Source organism: Medicago sativa, chromosome 5, assembly GCF_051527215.1.
Source record: "Medicago sativa cultivar Bolivia chromosome 5, Bolivia_mono, whole genome shotgun sequence".
Lineage (NCBI taxonomy): Eukaryota > Viridiplantae > Streptophyta > Magnoliopsida > Fabales > Fabaceae > Medicago > Medicago sativa.
Genome location: NC_140753.1, coordinates 43,341,260 through 43,363,461, shown reverse-complemented (window position 1 = coordinate 43,363,461; position 22,202 = coordinate 43,341,260). Strand labels below are relative to the sequence as shown.

General features: G+C 36.0%; 1 pseudogene; it reads right to left on the bottom strand.

Moving 5' to 3' along the window:
* LOC146922282 (uncharacterized) overlaps window positions 1-21,629 on the bottom strand; it is a 153,347-nt pseudogene extending 131,718 nt beyond the window's left edge.
* Window positions 21,630-22,202: the final 573 nt, after the last annotated feature.

The following is a 22,202-nucleotide window of genomic DNA, read 5'->3' as shown; positions in this document are numbered from 1 at the left end:
GAATACTGTTAGCATTAATATGATAGTCTTCCAACTGATGTTTCATCCAAAGCAGTTGTGTACAACAACATGCAGCTGTGATGTATTCTGCTTCTGCTGTAAACATAGCAATAGTTGCTTGTCTTTTGCTAGCCTAGGAGATCAGATTCTCACCCAGAAACTGGTAGTTGCCACTGGTTGATTTTCTTTCAATCCTATCACCAGCATAATCAGCATCACAAAATCCAAGCAACTGATAATCTAATGATTTCCTATAGAGGAGTCCAAGATTAGTTGTTCCTTTCAAATACCTAAAGATTCTCTTAACAGCAGTTAAATGAGATTCTCTAGGATCTGACTGGAATCTTGCACACAAACATACACTGAATAAAATATCTTGCCTAGATGCAGTAAGGTATAACAAAGAACCAATCATACCTCTATACAGCTTCTGGTCAACTTTTGTTCCAGTATCTTCTTTGCTTAAGGTGCAGGTTGGATGCATTGGAGTGTTCATCACTTTAAAATCTTCCAGCTTGAACTTCTTCAGAACTCCTTTTTATACTTTGTTTGATGAACATAAACTCCATCTTTGCATTGATTGATTTGAATTCCAAGAAAGAACTTTAACTCTCCCATCATGCTCATTTCAAATTCATCCTGCATTAACTTAGAAAATTCCTTGCAAAGAGATGCATTAGTAGAACCAAATATTATATCATTAACATATATCTGCACAATAAGAATGTCTTTCTCAAGGGTTCTTCTGAAGAGTGTTGTGTCAACTTGACCTCTATTAAAATCATTTTTAATTAGGAAATTACTTAGTCTATCATACCAAGCTCTGGGAGCTTGTTTCAAGCCATATAGTGATTTCTTAAGTTTACAAACATGGTCAAGATACTTATGATCCTCAAAACCAGGAGGTTGCTTGACAAACACTTCTTCTGATATCACTCCATTTAGAAATGCACTCTTTACATCCATTTGATATAATATTATGCCATGATTTATTTCATAGGACAGAAGTAACCTGATTGCTTCCAATCTTGCAACTAGAGCAAATGATTCAGTATAATCAATGCCTTCTTGTTGATTGTAACCTTGAGCAACAAGTCTTGCTTTGTTTCTGACTACTTCACCTTGTTCATTCAGCTTGCTTCTGAATACCCATTTTGTTCCAATAATGTTCTTCTGCTGAGGTTTGGGTACCAGATCCCAGACATCAATTCTTTGAAACTGATTGAGCTCTTCTTGCTTAGCTATTATCCATCCATCATCTGATAGTGCTTCATCAACTGTAGCAGGTTCAATCACTAATAACAATCCTATCATAGACTCTTCTTGTCTAAAGTATGATCTTGTTCTTCTAGGACTCTCATTGTTCCCAATCATTTGATCCTCAGGATGTGAAGACTTATACTTGAATGTGTTCTTGGATTGATTAGTTTGCTGAGAGTCATCTTGAGCTTCATCAGAAGGTACTTCATCTTGAGCTTCTGAAGTGGGTTCAGCTTCTGGACTATCTTCAGACTCAATAATCTGATCAGGTTCTGGAGTGTCTTCAGGAACCTGTATATCTGCAAAACTTTCACCTTGCTCTGGAGTTTCATTTCCAGGCTCTTTGTCAGCAAATTTAACGTGCATTGATTCTTCAACACAGAGTGTCTCTGAATTATACACTCTGTATGTCTTTGACCTTTTAGAGTAACCTAAAAAGATTCCTCTTTGGGCCTTGGCATCAAATTTCTTTAGGTACAGCTTGTTATTTAGAATGTAACAAGTACATCCAAATTGATGAAAGTAAAAAATATTGGGTCTTCTTCCCGTTCATATGCTGTTTTCTCCAAGACAGGTCTGATATAAATTCTATTTTGGACATAACATGTTGTATTCACTGCTTCTGCCCAAAAATGTTTAGCCAAATTATTTTCATGAATCATGGTTCTTGCCATTTCTTGTAAAGTTCTATTCTTTCTCTCTACAACCCCATTTTGCCGTGGAATTCTAGGAGAAGAGAATTCATGGATAATTCCATGTTTTTCGTAAAAAATTTCAAATGGCTCATTTTCAAATTCTCCACCATGATCACTTCTGACTTTTAAAATATTCATTTCTTTTTCAGACTGTATTTGAGTGCAGAAGTTGATGAATACATCATATGCATTATCCTTACTTTTCAGGAATTTTAGCCAAGTCCATCTGTTGTAATCATCAACAATGACTAATCCATATTTACTTCCATATAAGGATGGAGTGCTAACTGGTCCAAATAAATCAATATGAAGTAATTATAAGGGTCTGGAGGTTGAGACAATGTCTTTTGTTTTAAAAGATGATTTAACAATCTTCCCTTTCTGGCATGCACCACAAAGTGCATCTGAATGATAGTCAATGTCTGGTAGGCCTTTGACAAGTTGTAATTTACTAAGCTTAGAGATTAATCTCCAGTTAGCATGTCCCAACCTTCTGTGCCACATCCATTTCTTATCATTCACTGATAGAAGATAGATTACCTTCTGATCAACTAGTTCAGAGAAGTTAATTTTATAGATATTCTCTATCCACTTTCCCTTGAATACTATGGACTTTTTATCTTTGTTGATTACTGTGTAGTTGGTCTTTTCAAACATCACATCATAACCATTATCACAAATCTGACTGATACTCAAGAGGTTATGTTCAAGACCATCTACCAACCACACATTATTAATTGAGATAGAGGAGTTACCAATAGTTCCTGTATCAATGATCTTGCCAGATTGGTTGCCTCCAAACTTCACATTTCCTCCTTCTTTCATTGTGAGGGTGAGGAACATAGACTTCTCTCCTGTCATATGCCTTGAGCAACCGCTGTCTAGGTACCATGATTTTTGCTTTTCCTTTGCTCTTAGACATATATGCAGCATTGACAATTTTAGATTTAGGTACCCATTGTTTTATGGGTCCTTTGAGGTTAGTACGGGAAGTTTTACTCTTCACTTCTTATACCTTGTGCTGTAAGTTTGACAGCTTCTATTTAATCACCACCTTCGGATTAACACTTTTTGGTTTTGATTCATCATAAGCAATAACTGTTTTGTTCTTATGAACCTTAGACTTTAAGATACCAGACTCTGATTTCAACAGACACTGAGGAACAGGTTCTGATATCTTTAGAATCTTGATCTTTGAAGTCTTAGAATTAGAGTTTGTCATTGCCTTAGGCTTAGTGTTCTTTAACTTTGAAATATTCTTAGTCTTAGAGTAAGAAACTTCAGGTTCTGACTGAACTACAGTTTCACACTTAGCACCTTCAGGTACAAAGAAGGTTTTCAATCCTTCCTTGATACATTGACAGCATGCTTTAAGACTGATTTCTTTAAGTTTCCCTTCTGAGAATCCAATCCCTTTACCATTGTTTCTGTAAATGCTATAAATCATTGAAGCAACTTTGCTTCTGTCAATACCAGATATAATAAATCTTCAAGAGCAATTTCATGCTTACTTAAAGATTTTCCATTACATTTTTCTTGTAGCTTCTGACAAAGAAACTTGATCTTCTCTTCATAAGTTTTACAAATGAAGTCAAAGCCTCTAAGTCCTTCTTCAGAAGCTTTCAGATCCAACAAAGTTTATTCTTGTTGTTTCATTAAGTCAACATATCTTTCTTTTAAATCTTTCAACTCATTGGTTCTAAGTTCAAAGTGTGTAAGGAGTTCTTTAAGAGACTCAATAAGTCCTTCTCTAGGAATTTTAGAGTATACCTCATTTTCATCTTCTGATTCTGAGTCAGGTTCAGCTTCTGATGTCACTGTAGCCTCTAACCCTCTAGCTACGTTTGCTTCATCTTCTGCTTCATCCTTTTCAGACCCAGATTCACTGTCTAAATCTTCCCAGGTTGCCATTAAACACTTCATAATCTGCTTCTTGAACTTCCTTGAGTTAAAGCTTGATTTTTTTGCCTTGTCCTTTGATTTCTCCTTCTGAAGATCAGGGCAGTCAGCAATGAAGTGTCCAGGCTTCTTAAAGTTGAAGCATCCCTTCTGATCTTCTTTCTTGAAGCTCTTGTAACCACCTCTCTTAGTCATAAACTTCATATTCTTCCTTGCCAGATACTTAAGCTTGTTAAAGAGCATAGCCATCTTCTCAGTAGGATCTTCATCAGAATCTCCATCAGGTGATTCCTCTTCAGATTCAACAACTTTAAGAGCTTTTGATGACTTCCCTTTAGATGGAAGAGCAATGGATTTACTCTTCTTAGCAGGATCATGTTCATTTAGACTTATCTCATGAACCTTGAGAGAGCTGACAAGATCTTCAACACTTAAAGTGTTTAAATCTTTAGCTTCCTCAATAGCGGTAACCTTAGGTCTCCATCTAGCAGGTAAGCTTCTTAGTATCTTTCTCACATGATCAGAAGCAACATAGCTTTTCTTCAGTATTTGCAGTCCATAGACTAAGGTTTGAAATCTTGAGTACATTTCCTCAATACTTTCATCATCATTCATCTTGAACAGCTCATACTGATGAACAAGCATAAGAGCTTTTGCTTCTCTGACTTTCTTACTGCCTTCATAGTTTGCACAAAGAGAAGCAAACATTGCCTTAGCAGTAGATTTGTCACTCATCTTCATATACTCTGCTTTAGGTCTAGCAGTGACAAGTGCTCCACTGATCGTGTGATGCTTCTTGTAGAGTTTCTTCTGAGCAGGAGTATGTTTCCTTCTATCAATAGCAGCTCCTTCTTCATCAAGGACTAAGTGTTTACGTTGGATTTTCGCAAACAACCGCTGGTTTACAAATGGTAACTTGCAAGATCAACCAGTAAATCTTAGGACATATTGTGTTTGTTCTTGTTGTTAGAAATTCTGTGTTTTTGGTGTCGAAAATATAAGAAATACGATAAAAACAATCGAATTCAATCCACTTGAACTCAATCGAACTTAATAAAGTAAAGTGCAAGAACACTTAAAGAAAAAAGGGTAAATTGTATTGATTAAATTAAAGTTGGTACACAGATTCATACATTGCAACTTGTGACTCGTTTCTCGCTTCCATACGGATACTTTGAGTGTAAGTTTGTATGATGGAATTGTGACCCGTTTTTCCTATGAAAAACTACTATTTATACTAAGTCTAGAAATAACTACACTTCTTTGAAATTCAAACTACAACTACCACAAGTCGACAGTTTTGCTTATTTGAAAACAAACTTAAAATACAAACTGACTTAAAGAATAACTGTTGATAACCACCTTCGAAAATTGCTCTATCGAATTCTTCTACCATCTTCGAACCTATCTTTGCTTTCAATACAACACTCTGTTCGAATCTTCTTTAAATCTAGGTCAACTATACTTTGACCACATTTATTACAGCTAGTAAAATATATTGGCTAACAAATTGCCCCCCAGAAACGCCATTTTCGATTTCATCGAAGAAGAAAAAGACGTTTTTGAAAAAATAACTAACATTCTCCATCGAAATGAATGATGTCAGTATTTAATTCAAATCTAATTCAAATTTCCTTTAAATACTGACCCCACAATCTTAGTTAGTGGGCCACGTTCTCTAACATTGGAAAAGATACCATTTTTAATGGTAAAACTGTCAAAATAAGATCTTGACATGTGTCATGATCAAAGGTCCATATAGAAACAAACTCACCTTTACTCTTCTCACTTTTCACCATTCCATTTTCACTTTCACTGTTCCTCTTCTCCGCCAAAATTCTCTCAAAGAAAAAGCTTTGAATTTTCTGCAACTCCTATCTTTAAACACGAAATCTTCACTATTCATCAACTTCTCACAAAAACATTTAAACAATGACAAATGCAGCAGGAACTTCTCATGTGAATCGCGAAGAACCCATTGATTTCACTGAAGAAATCGCCAGTGCTGCTCCTGCTTTTGTGAACGAACCAGAAATCAATGAAGCTGAAAAAGCTATCTGGAAAACCCAGGTAATCATCCCTTGTATTGATACTCCACATGCATTCTTAGGCCCCATTTCTCAAAAGGTCCTTTTGACCTAAGTTTTGTAAAATCCAAAATTAGGACTGAACCAAAACCTTCCCCAGAATACATTGCTTGGTTAGACAAAGTTCAAAAACAAAAGGGACAATTCTGGAAGGAGAAAGGGATTTTTGATCTCATCCAAATATCTCGATATGGTCCAAAATACCATAATGAATTAATATTTGCTGCTTTACATTTTTGGAACCCATCGAACAACAGCCTTCACTTGAAATGTGGAATGCTCACTCCTACCCTTTTAGATGTGGCTGGCCTTACTAGCTTAAAACCAACTGGATACACCTTTAATCCAGATGTTACCACCTCTCAATACTCAGTAGATTTCGATAGCCCTGCCTATGGTTTGTTTATAGCTAACAACCATGATACCAAATGTGCTGAAGTATCTGCAGATGAACATGTAGCTTTCTTGACCTACTGGTTATCTATGCATGTTTTTTGCTCAAGGTCAGTACAAGTCCCTAAGAAATTCATGTGTCTAGCTAGTCAGTTACATGAAGGAGCAGATATCTGTTTAAGCAAACTGATTCTAGGTTCTTTGTATGAAACCCTTAACCATACAACTAATAATCTTAGAGATTATCCCCGAACTGGTGGGAATTTAGTTGTATCAGGACCCATATGGTTGTTCCAACTATGGATTTTAGCCATTTTTGGATCAAAACTTGCTTCGATCCTACCTTCCTCTTACACATCAGCATACTCAGAAAGGACCACTGAAGGTATAGGCTTAGCTATGTTTCAACCTGATGGGAACAAGACTTCACAACAACTTTTTGAGAATGCTTACAAAACCTTGATTGATTGTCCCATTTTCACCCCTATAATGGCACCATTTACCACTAGGAAATATGGACCTAACTGGTTCAAAGAGGATTTTCCCACTACTTCGAAAACAGCCAACAAAACAGAAATCAATGCTATATGGGAAGCTTATTTGACCCCTACCTATCTATCTAGCAGACTTACACCTGGTAGCCCTTATGGAGTATATGGTTATCAACCTAACCATGTAGCTAGACAGTTTGGTATAGTTCAATCGAAACCCAGCTCTTTATTCAAAAGTATAAGTGAATGGAAAATTCCTCAGATCGAACCTGTGTGGAAATCCATAATTCAAGCCAAGAGAACAACTGTGTTCGAGCCTACATATTTCTCAACATCATTTGCATGCTCTGAAACATTCTTTCGATGGTGGCGAAATTATTACACACGCCAATCCAATCGAGGGAATCCTGATGAATTGCTGCCTCAACTGACCAATACTTTTCACACTTTGCAGAACAAAGACAAGAAGACTAAAGGTACGCACATTAAAGAAATTCAGCAATTTCAAAGATATTATCAAACAGCATATAACCCTTTACATCCAAGGAGGACAGTATATTATGCTGCTCAGACCTTGAGAGACAAAATTCGAGAAAAAATTCCAGAAACAATTTTTCCCCCTGGAACACCCAATAAATATCTTTATGTTTTAGAAAAGAAAATGAAACTAGCAAAATTTCCATCTTGTAATTTTGCTTTGGCCTTTAGGCCACCATACCCAAAATGGTTACTTTATAATTTCGAAATCCCACAGGATAATTTAGTAACCTATGCTAAATGCAATTTATATCAATATGGTGGTGAACTTGGTTATGAATTATCCCAAGTTCGAATCGAAACTCCCAGTATCATGGGTATGATTTTTTCTTTTACTAAAATATATTAATACTATTTTTAGAAAAAATAGTACTTATCTGTATAATCACATATTTCAGTTTTGCCTTTAACTCCAGGAGAAACAAAGCTCGATGATGCCAGCACCCAGAACACTTCAAAAAGCAAGTCTGACAAGAAGAAAAAGAAAGTTTCCCAAACTAAAGAAGTTGAATCGAAGAAATCTGAGGCTGCATCGAAGAAACCTCCTAAATCAAAGGAACCCAAAGTGAAAACAACTTCATCAAAAGGACCTTCTAGATCAAAGAGCAAGAAAGAACAAGCAACTGTTGATCTCTCTGATGATGATGGCGAGGTGGAGATAACTAAAGAACAGATCGAAGCTTCCAAAGTAACACTTCCCAAAGTCAATACTGAAGGAAGAAGGAAAAGAAAACAAGAACAAATATCACTTGTCCAAGAAAAGGAAGTCGAAGTGGAAGCTTCTGAAGGTTCTCCCACCATCTCACCATCTAAACCATTCAAACGTCTTCGAAAGGATTCTCACTCTAGTGCTCATTCACATGTTGGTGATAATGGTTCGAAGGTATTTTATCAAAACCATATTTTATACGAAATATTTCTAAGTGTCTTGTTTTAAGCATTTATCTTATTCTTTTTAGGGTATCGAACAAGAACAAGCTAATCCATCACAACATGGGCAAGTTCTTCCTTCTTCGAAGACCACTTCACCAATTGCTGCAGACAAAGAAGATGAGCATTATGATGCTAGCAGTCCAGAAGGTCTTAAAGTGAATCTTCCTCAACAACAACAAACAGAAACACCCACTGATGACTTGGTAAATGATGAATCACTCAACAATGACCAATCTCATTCTGCACCCACCCTTGGAAATAATGTATCAAACTTTGCTACTGAAGATACAGAAATAACTACTCGACAAGATGCTCCTGGTGATGCAGAGATGATTGCTCAACAAGATACTCCTATGATCGATCTGGAAGAAATCGATCGATTGGCCAAAGATGATCCTTTCAACGCTTTTGCCTTGATAGCTAAGAGTAATACTCTTTTCTCAACTAGCACTAGCCAAACTTCTGATTCATCCAAGGGAAATCCCTCTGAGACTTCAAAGAACAACCTGCTAGCAGAATTTCAAAAGAGGATCATCGAAGCCAACTTGCTAGAGTTGATTGAAAAGGATGCTGGAGCTCTTGCTGAAATCAGGAGTTTATTTGAAAAGCTTGGTGCTCTCCCAACTGGTTGGAAATTTCGAAACCTGTTTAACTATCTTGAACCAATGTTGGAGAGTGCTAATCAAAACTTCCAGAAGAGGAAAACTGATCAAGCTCAAATGGAAGAGAAGAAAGCATATCATGATCAAACTGTGATCGAACTGTCATCCTTCCAAGAGAAATTTAAAACTCTTCAGCAAGAAAGAAACAATGCAAAGCAGCAAGTGGTTGACATCGATGCCAAGATTAAAGAGTTGGAAGCTCAGAAAGCTGGAATTTTGGCTAAGGATGAAGCCAGAAATCAAGAAGCCAATGAAGCTGTTAACAAATTCAAGCTCTCCAAGGAACTAGAGTCTACCATTGCTCAACTTGCAAGTGACAACCATGCTCTCGATACTCAACTGGCTGAATACAAGAGCCAAATCGAAAACTCATCTCATCATTTGAGATTTAGTTCTGTTTCTATTTTATTCTCTAAGACTTTTATTTTATTTCAGCCTTATCGAATATCTTGGTCTGTAATGTCTTTATAACAATCTGTGAACCATTTTCTGTTTCGAATGACAATTTCTTTTCAATCATCGAAATTCCTTTTTTATTCTCTTATATCGAATTCAAATTTTATTTAAATCCAAATAAGATTGGAACAATTTCCAAGACATTTTAATGATGAGGAAACAAAAAAGTAACTTTTTTGTTTAACCCAACAAGTTAAACTTGTCTAGGAAGTTGAAAAGAAATAAAACAAATAAATGACCTTTTAACACAGATTAATCCTTTTAAAAGAAAACCTTTAAAACTTCCCTCAGGTTACAAAGTTAAGTAACCATTGGCCATCGGAATAACTGTTCCCACGTGTCATCATCTTCAAAGCAAGAAGAACCGTCTGATTGAACCACTTCTTTCAGCTTCCCCCCACTATAAATATGATTTTCCTTTTATAAAAATCACCCTATTCTTTGTTTCGTCTTCGTCTGAAAAACCCTTCTTACTCAAAGCTTTTTCTTTCTTAAATCATCATGACCACCATTGATGATCTGAGTGATGATCTTTTAGTCAAGATTGCTGCAAAGATTGCTGATCAAAGCAGGAAAGATCTTTTCGCCTTTCGCCATACCAGTAGCAGGCATTGGCGTGTCAGTGAGGATTTTGAAGTTTCTAGGGCTTTTGGAAATGATGTCCTCTACTTCCTCTACGACCCCAATGAATGGTACAACAATGCTATGGTGGCTCATTCTAAGTTTGCTTTTAAACTTAGACTCTGGAATCATGGCAACGCCATGTTCTGTATTCTTCGAAGCACTCAACACATGTTGGATGCTAATCCAAACATTGAAGAAATGAATCGCCTCCTCACTGTTGCTATCAACGCCACTGGCTCTCTGAGTGCAAGGTACTACCGTCTTCTCATCAATGCGCTCTCCATGCCTATGCCAGAAAACATCCTCGAAGACTTCGAAAATCTTGCATGGACACATCGATTGGCAGAATTTCGAAGCGACATTTTGGGAGGGACTTCAACTTATCGATTTCGCTGTCCTTGGTGGAATAGGCCCATGCCTATTTGGCTTACTAGGCGTCGTTTTTGCAACAACTACCACAACTGTGCAGGAGATGGGAGAATTGGAGGCTGGTATGCACTTCTACCTGGGCCAGATCATGAATACTACTTGGTCAATGCTTGCTTCAGGTGTCGTCTCGATACGGAAATTCGCTGGTTTGTCGATCGTTTTGGGATTGTAACTGAATGGTGAAAACCATCTTTAAATGCTTTTTAGTCTTTAAGTACTTTATGTTTTCTTTTGTAATGGTTTTTCCATTTTAAGCATTTCGATGTAACCTGCCCATCAGTTGGCATTTTTAAATTAATGCCAAGTTTTTATTTCGAATCAAATTACTCTTGTGTAATTTTAATTTCTTGTAACATCGGTTTATATTTTTTCAAATATTTACCGTTTATGCGTAGAATTCTCTGATCTTCTTGTAGTTCTTCGATCTCATACGCATTATTCGAAAAAACTCTTAGAATTTTCCATGGTCCTTCCCAACTAGGAGACCATTTTCCTAAACATCGATCCTTTTTATCCATAGGCAAGATAACTTTCCAAACTAAGTCCCCTTGCAAGAATAATTTCGATTTAACTCTTTTGTTATAGACTTTTGCTATTCTTTCTTTTTGCTTTGTAAGCACTTCTAAAGCCATTAATCTTTCTTCATCAATGTCTACTAATTCATCCAACATCATATCCAAATATTGATTTGTTGGAATTTCGATTTGTCTTTGAATTCGAGTAGATTGAAGTAAGATTTCTGTTGGCAATACAGCATCATGGCCAAATGTTAATCGAAAAGGAGTAGTATTTATAGATTCTTTAGGAGAAGTTCGAACTGCCCATAAAGCTTCATAAAGAAACTCATGCCATTCTTTGGGTTTTTTCTTTTGGCTAGCTTTTCTTTTGATTATAGTAATCAAGTTTTTATTTGCTGCTTCTACTTGACCATTTGCCTGAGCATAATATGGTGTTGAAGTCAACAATTTATATCCTATTTCTTCAGCAAATTTTACCATCTTTCGACCAGTAAATACAGATCCTTGATCTGTAGTAATAGTTTCTGGTATGCCAAATCTATAAATAATAAATTTTTGAATGAAGTTTATAACTTCATCTTGAGTAACATCTTTTAGTGGAACAGCTTCTATCCATTTAGTGAAATAATCTATTCCAACCAAAATATATTTGTAGCCTTTGGATGACTTAGGTTTGATTTCCCCAATTACATCTAAAGCCCATCCTCTGAATGGCCAAGGTTTCACTATTGAATGTAATTCACTAGCTGGTACTTTTTGAATTCCAGCATGTTCTTGACATTCTTTACAACCTTTAGCAAAATTTATGCAATCTTTTAACATGGTTGGCCAATAAACACCTTGTCGAAACAAAAGCCATTTTATTTTATGGCCTGCTTGATGTGTACCACAAGCACCACTATGAGTATTCGATACAGCCAAATATGCTTCTGCTTCACTAAGGCATTTAAGTAAAACTCCTTCTGGAGTCTTTTTAAATAATTCATTGCCTATTATCACATAACTCAAGGCTCTATATTTGACTTTTCTACAAGTTGTGCCATCTGGATTTTCCAAAAAATTGACTATGGGTTTTCGCCAATCATTATCATCCAAATTGTTAATGACCAAAATTTCAGAAAATTTTGTACTCTGAAGGTATCCTTGAGATGCTTCCATGCCCCCAAGTTTTGGTCTTAACAATTTGTTAGGCACAATGTCTATCGAATTACGCTTTGTTTTAATTTCAATAACCTCTTGCTCTTGTTCCTTCGAAAGTTTGTATCCAGAAGCTAATTGAGCTAAATCATTAGCTTCTTGATTTTCTGCTCTAGGAACATGTTGAACTTCAATTTGAACAAAATGTTTAAGTAATGCATTAACTATAGTGTAATACATTATCAAAGTTTCTTTGAGGCATTTATATTCTTTTGTTATTTGCTTTATTACTAATTCAGAATCACCTCTAATAATTAAACATTTTGCACCCAGTTCGAGCAAAATCTCTAAACCATTTATTAAGGCTTCATATTCTGCCTCATTATTCGAACAATATTGGCTAATTCGAAATTTATATTTGGTTACTTCATTTGTTGGTGAAACAATAACTATACCTATTCCAGAACCATTTTTATGACTAGACCTGTCGAAATATAATGTCCATGGAAATGCTTCGATGCCCCCAGTCACAGGTTCTTCAATGGAATGATCAGCAATAAAATCAGCCACTATTTGGCCTTTCACAGTTTTTAAAGATTGATAAGTTAAAGAATATTCTGTGAGTGCCAAAGCCCATTTACCAACTCTACTATGCAGAATAGGTTTAGATAACATGTGCTTAATAATATCGAAATGGGAATAAACATAAACATCAAAAGGCTTTATATAATGCTTAAGTTTCATACATGAGAAATACAAACAAAGACATAATTTTTCACTAGGATGATATCTTGTTTCAACATCACTTAAAACTCTACTAAGATAATAAATGGCTCTTTCTACACCATTTTCATCCTCTTGTGCTAACATACTCCCTATAGTACTTTCAGATGATGCTATATATAACTTCATCTTTTTGTTTTTCAACAAAGGTGAAAGAATAGGAGGATTAGATAAATATGACTTTATGTCTTCAAATGCCTTTTGGTGCTCAGGCTCCCATCTAAAAATTTCCTCTTTCTTTAATCGAAGTAATGACGAGAATGCTTGTGCTCTGCCACTTAGATTAGATATAAATCTTCTGAGGAAATTTATTTTGCCTAATAAAGACTGCAACTCTTTTTTGGTAGAGGGTGCTTTAGTCTCCATTATAGCTTTAGTCTTATTTTGATTGATTTCGATGCCCTTTTTATGGACAACAAATCCTAAAAAATCACCTGCACAAACACCAAACGCACATTTTAATGGATTCATTTTTAATCCATATTGTCTCATCCTTTCGAATGATAAACGTAAATGTTCTAAGTGTTTGTCTTCAGAAGATGATTTCACAACAATATCATCAATGTAAATTTGCATAAAATCTTCAATAAAATCATGAAACATTGAATTCATTGCTCTTTGATATGTAGCACCAGCATTTTTAAGACCAAATGGCATTACTATCCACTCATAACATCCTAATGCCCCTGGGCATCGAAATGCTGTTTTAGAAACATCTTCTTCAGCAATAAATATTTGATTATAACCTGAATAACCATCAAGCATACTCAAATATTCGAAACCTGCTGCAGAATCTACCAACATTTCTGCTACTGGCATAGGATATTCATCTTTAGGAGTGGCGAGATTTAAATCTCTAAAATCAATACAAACTCTTATACTACCATTTTTCTTTTTAACAGGAACTACATTAGCTAACCATTCAACATACCTTGCAGTTCTGATGAAGCCACATTTGAGGAGTCTTTCGATCTCTTCTTTTATTTTTGGTAGAATCTCTGGTGCAAACCTTCTTGGAATTTGCTTCACTGGTTTCTTGTCTGTCCTGATTGGCAATTGCAACTCTACAACCTTTCTACTCAAACCAGGCATTTCATGATAATCCCAAGCAAAACAATCCTTGTAATTTTTCAAAAGCGCCACAATTCGATCTTTGAAGCTCTTAGGAATCTTTGAACTTATGTATGTTGGTCTTTTTACAGAACCATCTCCTATATCCACTTCTTCAAGAGGATCTTGGGCCTTCATTTTTATTGTAGATCCCATTGGATCTTCTTCAAAACCCAAAGGTTCATCATCGTAAATACAGTCTAATTTTTGATCATCATTGAGGTCATCAGAATTATTTTCTACTGAAGCATCGAAGACCTCTTCTTCTTTGGCTGTTTCAGCCAAATCGAAGTTTTTCTCGGCTACATAAGCCGTAATCTTTTCCCATATGCTGGGCTCAACCATTGATCAATTATTGATATCCCACCCAGTTGGTGAGATTCTATTTGCTGAATATCCTTGGTCATCAGTAACCCTCTTGTACGAAGTACTTCTTGTCTTCAGCAAATCTGTTTCCTTTACAGGCATCTTCTCATGGCAATCTTCATTGTTCACCACTACGAAGTCATCATCGAATGCAGTTTTCCAACGAAAACCCCATTCTGGTGCAAGTTCTACAAAGAATTTCTCTTCTTTAGTCATAGAACTTGATGCATCATTTTCCATGAATGGTGCAATAAATTGAAGCTGTTTGTCAAAGTTCTTTTTGTTGATATCTTGATTATCAACTTCAGCTTTGAAATAATAACTCTGATCAGCCTCAATATTCTCTACCAAACCATCTTTCCTCCAAATCACAATCCTTTGATGCATTGTAGAAGGAACTGCACCTACAGCATGGATCCATTCCCTTCCTAATAATGCATTGAAATTGGCTTTAGAAGGAACTACCAAAAACACAGTTGCTCTGGTTATGCTTCCTACTACCAATTCTAGTTCGATAGCACCAAGAGATTGTCCAGTAGATCCCTCATAATTAGTGAGCACTACATTATGTGGTTTCAAATCACATTCATAAATACCAAGTTTCCCTAGAAAAGATTGTGGTAGGAGATTAACAGTAGCACCACCATCTACTAACACTTTGTTAATTCCAACACCATTTAATTTAGCTTGAATAAACAAAGGCTTTAAATGAAGCTTCATGCTATCATCAGGTTTCTCGAACACTGCATGTTGATCTTCGATGTAGCCATTGTTCATAACATAATAACACAGAGGCCTATGACGAGCCATTTCCTCAGTGAAATCACATTCATCATCATGATTGGCCTTCGAATATACATCATATGCATATTCAATTGGTAGTACAGAAACCACACATATAATGTCAAGACTTGGTTCAGAATCTGAAAAAGTAGAAGTTAGAATATCATCATCCCCTTTGGGGATGTTTAAAGCAGAAGATAATGGAGGGAAAATTCTTTCAGTAGCTGGTTTTTTAACCATTTCGAAAACTATTGGTTGTTTTCCCTTACTTTTGTCACCATTAGTGACATCTTTCAAAACTCCTTCCTTTTTCTGGCGTTGAAAACGGCGCCATTGAGTTCTAGTCATAGGATTCTTACCTTTATAGTTATTTTTGTAAGCATACTTGTTAGGATTAGAACTCTTTGGTTGGTCTGGAACTTTGACAGCTCTTTTTACCCATTTTGTTGGTGGTGCTGGAGGCGCAGAATGACCAGTTTTCTTGCCCCCAGAGAAAACCCAAGTATCAATAGGAGACTTCGATGAAGGAACGAAAGTCTTCTTATGGTTCTTCACTTGATACTTCTCTGAAGTTTTCATCTTGTAAGGAACACCTCTTTTGTTAAAGCCAAATTTAGAACGGTTCTCGAACCACCCTCCTTTACGTTTTGTTTGAGGTTGATATCCTTCAACAGATTTCGCAGCTTCTTTATCGAACACTGCACTGCATCGAGGACAAAGCATAGCATTGGTGTTAGATATTTTGCATCGGTTTAAGAAATCAACCAAATCTTCTTCAGCCTTTGGATATGCTTTCTCCATTTCCTTGGCCAATTGATCTTCAGTAACCACTGGCTCTTCAATTTGATGGTCCTCAGTAACCATTTCTGCATCAATATTCTCTGAAATTTCCACCATATTGATAGAAATACCAGCAAACATGGATTCTGCCACATTGGCAGAAACATCAGCAAACATGGACTCTGCCTTTTTCATAGGATCTCCATCCACTTGCTGTTTTGGTTTCTCTCCAAATTTCAGCCTCCCTTCATCAAGAGCTTTTTGTACAGAATCCCTGAAACGAGTACATCGAGATAGGTTATGACCTAAAAAACCATGGAATTTACAAAATCCTCTTTTCTTCCTTTGTTCCAAAGGAGGCAACTTCATATTAGGTGGCACTAATATTACGCCATCATTAACTAAAAGATCAAAAATTTCTTCACTTTTAGTAATATCAAAAGTATAAGTTTTAGAAGGATATTTGTCACTCTTGGGATCTTCAGGATTTTTTCCATTGGATGGCCTCAACATTTTACAAGCATATGGAGGTCCATCTTTTAATTCTGCTAGGTTTATATCATTGTCTTCAACGATATCTAAACCCCAATCGAATTCAGGTTCAATATCTCCTGTTTCTATATAGGCAATTTTTTCCTTTTTAGGAAATTTGTTATGAGTTCTAGCTTTTTCAGCTTTAAGTCTTTCAACTTGTCGAACTCTGTCTGCCAATTGGGCCATGTCTCTTAAGTACTGGGTATCTAATTTCTTTCGAACAGAATAATCGAGGCCACCAGCAGCCATTTCGACCAATTCATGTTCTGGAACAGAAGTAAAACATCTAGCCTTAAGGAGACGAAACCTATTGAGATAATCATCGATTGACTCATGACTTTTACGTCGAACACTGGCCAATTCTTTCAAACTAATATTAGATTGACCCATGTAAAATTGTTCATGAAAGGCTTTTTCTAATTGGTTCCAGCTATAAATTGAATGAGGAGGTAAAGTTGTAAACCAAGTAAAAGCATTTTTTTGTCAAAGAACTTGGGAAATATTTCATTCTCAAATTTTCATTTTCTGCAATATTTCCTGCTTCCATGAGAAACCTAGCAATGTGTTCGACAGTAGATTCATTAGTTTCTCCAGCAAATTTGGTAAACTTTGGAATTTTCCAATTTCTAGGCAATTCAGCGTCTAAAACATACTCAGACAAAGGAGACACAAAATTTGGTCTATGTAAACCCATATTAAAACCATTTTGGGCTAACAAAGCCTCGACAATACCCGCTATATTATTCTGACCATCGAAATTGTTTTGACGGGCTTGTAAAACCACTTGATCGGCATCTTGGTTTCTATTAACCAAAATGGGTTGTCTTTCAGGTTCTGCCTGAACTTGTGGTTGTACTACTTGTGGTTGGACAATATTTTCATGATTTCGAACCACTGGTTCATCAGCAATTATTTCAATTGCCCTCAAATTTCGATTTTGAGGCAATTGGGTATTTTGGATTGGTGGAGCGCCAAAGAAATTGGCAATTCTTTCTATTTGATCAGACAACCTTTGATAACTAGTGTTGGTGTTTCGAATTAAAGGATTTATGACAGTACCAATTTGTTGGGTCATCATATTAACCATATCATGATTAGTTTCTTCCATAGTTTGCCTAATGGCAGCCATAGAAGCGTTGGTTAAATTTTGTTGGGGACTTCTATATGTTGTAGATACCCCAGGACCAAAAAGTTGTGGTAATGAAACATTTAAATTTTCTGAAAACATATTACCACTAGTTTGTAAGCCTTGCATCAATGATGATGGCATACCATATGGCATTGATCTATGATCCCAAACTCCTTGAATAGAAGTATTATTTAGATAATCATGGGAAGTTTGGGTAGCCATCGAAGGCATGGCTTGAGAAATTACTGTGGCCATCGAAGGCATGGCCTGAGACGATGTTTGAGTGGTTGTATTACTAGTTGGAACAGCCTGTGATGTTCTAACATTCCCTGGGGATGGAACATCATCTTCAACCGTCACTTGATCCACATCTTCATTTGAAGATGTTGGATTTGTTTTCTTTTGGTTGTTAGCGCGTGTCATATTAAGAAGCAATTTCTTGTTTCTTAATTGCATACACAACAAAACAAACCAGAATTAAAAGAAATTCTAACAAAAACTATAAACAAAAAGCACAAACAGTCCCACTGGGCGTGCCAATTTGTTTACGTTGGATTTTCGCAAACAACCGCTGGTTTACAAATGGTAACTTACAAGAACAAACACAATATGTCCTAAGATTTACTGGTTGATCTTGCAAGTTACCATTTGTAAACCAGCGGTTGTTTGCGAAAATCCAACGTAAACACTAAGTCACCAACACCATCTTCTAGAATGTCCCATAGTTCTTCATCTAAACCCATGACATAGCTGTAGAAGTTGGTTTTCCACCAAGAAAATTCTTCAGGATCTCCATTGAACTTAGGAACTTTACCAGAGTCAGCTTTCTTGTTGTTTCCATAATCATATGGAACATCATTGTTGTTCCCAGATCCAGAAATAAAGTCTTCACCAGACATGTTTTTCTCAGATCTTTTTCTGTTACACTGTTAAGAGTTGAGACACCAGACCAAGGCTCTAAATACCAATTGAAGGTGAGAAAAACACAAGAAGGGGGGTTGAATTGTGTTAGCTTTTTCTTCGTTTTCTCCTAAGATGAAATTACTGATCAAAAGCAGATAGAGTTCTACTTCTGAAGTAATGTTCAGGATCTAATTGCAGCGGATGAAACAGATAGAGAGTGATAGGCCAAACCGCAAGTGCACGGTCTATCGAAGTAGTAGTAAAAGAGAGTATCGTTCCGCTAGGCAGTTGTTCAATTTAACTAACTTTAAAAGAATGATTAGAGGAGAAGAAAGTTTATAAAAGAGGAGGTTTAGTTGGTTGATAATAAATAACAATAATAAAAAGAGAGCCTTGGGATTATTGGTTCATTGTAACGACGAATCCTTCACAAACGAACCCTTAAACTTATAACCTTACGTTAGTCCTAATTTCTAAAGACAAGTTTCTCTTTAGCCTATCACATCTCCTTTCGGTCTCAATGAGTGTGTTCCTCCAACAACCACACCTATTTTTATGGGTGATTGCCTTTGGAATCCTTGAAGCTCGAAACTTTATATGTCTCAAGGTTTGCTAGACTATTTTCATGTTTCGCAATCCTTGTCTAGATTCACTTGTTCGAATATCAAAACTCCATTTTCGTTTTATGAATTGATATTTGGAATAATGGATTAACAATTATCAAACCCTCCATTTTCGCTTCCACAATTTGATAATGGTTAATTCATGTTAAAACGGTGAATCTAGATAAGAAATTAGGGTTACATGAGATTAAGGTTTAAGGCTTGGTTTTATTCGGATTACGTCATTAGACTTATCCAACAATCCCAAGACAAAGAAGTCTACTCGCTCATGCTCATCATAGACATGGGGAAGAATAGAGAAACCATAAAGTAAATAACAAGAAAGTAAATAAAATAAAAGATGAACTTTATTAAGAAAACAATTGTCATTATTGATTCCAAGAATAAAGATGAATATTTGTGATGGAGAGCTACTCTATTTATAGCTTACAATCGACTTAAAATCTAAGCAATTACAAGGGATTTTCGGTAAAACTAAAAACAGAGTAGCTTGGGCCCGAAGAAAAAGCAGCAAAAGTCATCCAGGATGGTGGCACGGGCCGTGCCAAGCTTCTGACTTGGGGGACTTATATTTTGTTCCCGAATCTTTCGTATTTTTGTTCCGAATCAGCTCCAGACTCCTTTCTTTTGCTCCAAGACTCCTTCCATCATATATTCGTTCCTGAAATCTAAAATATGCAATTGAAGTAAAAAGATTCAAAAAGGAAATAATATTTAAATAAAATAAAATCAAATCTAAATAAAACTACACTAAATAATGCATAAAAATAGACTAAATATTGACTCATCAGAGAGAAGAAAGACACAAAGCAATTATACAGGTTACTCCCACAAACCGGAAGTAGTCCTTTCCCCCTTGCACTTCCAAGGAGAGTTCAATAAAATGTAATATCTGATTACAACTGCTCACTGCTAAAACTAGCAAGAGACTTCAAACTACCCAAGCACAACTGCAAGAGATTTCCTATGCTCATGAACACAATCAAGGGACTTCATATGCTCAACCACAACTGCAAGAGACTTCTATTCAAAAAGAATTACAAAGAAAATTGTTTGAGGTTGAACACTTGATATACAATCAGTGGTGTTCACAATACAAATCAGATACAGACTCTTAAGACTCTAGAATTTCTAAGATATGAAAGTTGTTAAGAAATTCTAAGTAAACTTTTGATGCAGATCAATTTTGATAAAGTTTTGGCACTTGTAAATTATCGTTGAGTCCTTGCGATTCTCTAAGTCTTCACTCCTTTATAAAGAGGTGTGAAAGAGATGTTGTGAAATTGCCAGCACATTAAAAAAAGAGTTGTTTGAAGCTTTGATCAATCAACAATGATCATTTGCCTTATATGGTCATTGTCCTATGAAGGATCAATTCCAAATCCATTCCAAGTATGAAGGAACATCGTTGCAGGCATAGCTATTATTCTTGTCCTGTAGAAGAGACAAAAACAGAGTAGTGGAGGTAGTGGTTGTACACTTCGTACAATTGTACTTTGTCAACGCCCTTCAGAACCTTATAAGATACAAAAAAAAATTGTCTATGGTCCTGTACACTTGAACAAATATTAACATATCTAATTGACAATTTTTTTAATACCTTGTTATCATCAAAACTCTAAAGGGTAATGTTAAACATATTTTGTTCCAACAACCTCCAGCACCACTTCCCTAACAAAGCAATATTAAAGTCCCTAATTCTCCTTACCCCCAAACCGCCAACCGCTTGACTCCGACAAATAGATTGTCAATCAATCCAAGATATTTTTCTGTGGTCTACACCCCCCCCCCCATTTTTTATTAAAAATAGATTCAATAGAGGAAACGATACCTGATGGAGCCTTGAAAAAAGAAAGGGCATAAACAGACAACGATGACAGGACATACTTCAACAGAACCAAACGGCCATCAAAAAACAAATATCTCGAACTCCACCCCGACAATCTAGAATTTATGCACTTAATAAGAGGATCGCAAAAAGCAAAACGATGCGCATTACCACCAATAGGCAACCTAGGGTACATAAACGGAATAGATCCAACGTTACAGTTCAAAACCAAAGCTGCTTCAGCTAACCATGAACCAGGAACGTTCACCCCAACTAGAAGACTCTTCGAAAAGTTCACCTTTAAACCAGACAAGTCTTGAAAGAGAATAAGAATTGCTCGCATAGCACAGATATTGGCCTACGATTTTCGCCCAAGATTAAGTTGTCGTCCGCAAATTGAAGATGCGAAACCGAAACCGGATCATTCCTACCCACCTTGAAACCAGTGAATAAATTGTTATCAGACAACGATTTCATTAAGACATGAAACCCCTCTGTAGCCAAAAGAAATAAAAATGGCGAAAGAAGATCACCCTGCCTCAATCCCCTTTCTAAAGGGAACTCATCCGTTGGAGACCCATTCACCAAGACCGAAGCCGTAACTGTCCCAATGCATTCTTTTTTCCATTTTGTCATACCCCAATTTTTGACCCAAGATCCTACATTCATACGCCTTTTGACCCTGAAAAGTTTTTGATTTTTCAAAGTAAATTTTGGCAGAGAGGTATCTTAAAATACCTCATTTTTGGTTCATTTTCGGGCCCGCTTTTTATTTTATTTTTAGTCTTTTATCTATCTTATTTTTATTTTTATTTTTATTAGTTTTTATTTTATTTTTATTTCCATATTTTGCATTATCTTTATTTTTTTTATTTTTTTTGTTTCGTTTTTATTTTAGGTTATTTTATTTTCTTTAGGATAGGTCCAAAATTAAACATGCCCAGGGTCGAAATTTTTTATTTCTTCTCCACGCCACAATTAGTGCATAGTCAAAACTTTCTTTCCAAAAAAAGCCAAACGCGTTCCATCACCAAAATTTCCCATCAAAGTCCATTAAACCAATGTTCCATTTTTATCAACCATAGAACCTATAAATAGAGCTCTCATCCCTCACAATTACACACACAAAAAAAAAAAGTTTTCTTGAGTTGTCAAAGAACTTTTCTCTCTTCTCCCTCATTTAGCTTGTGTTGACGAGCTAATCTTTTCTTCTCCCTCTTTTTCTGTCCCTTTGGAAAAGTC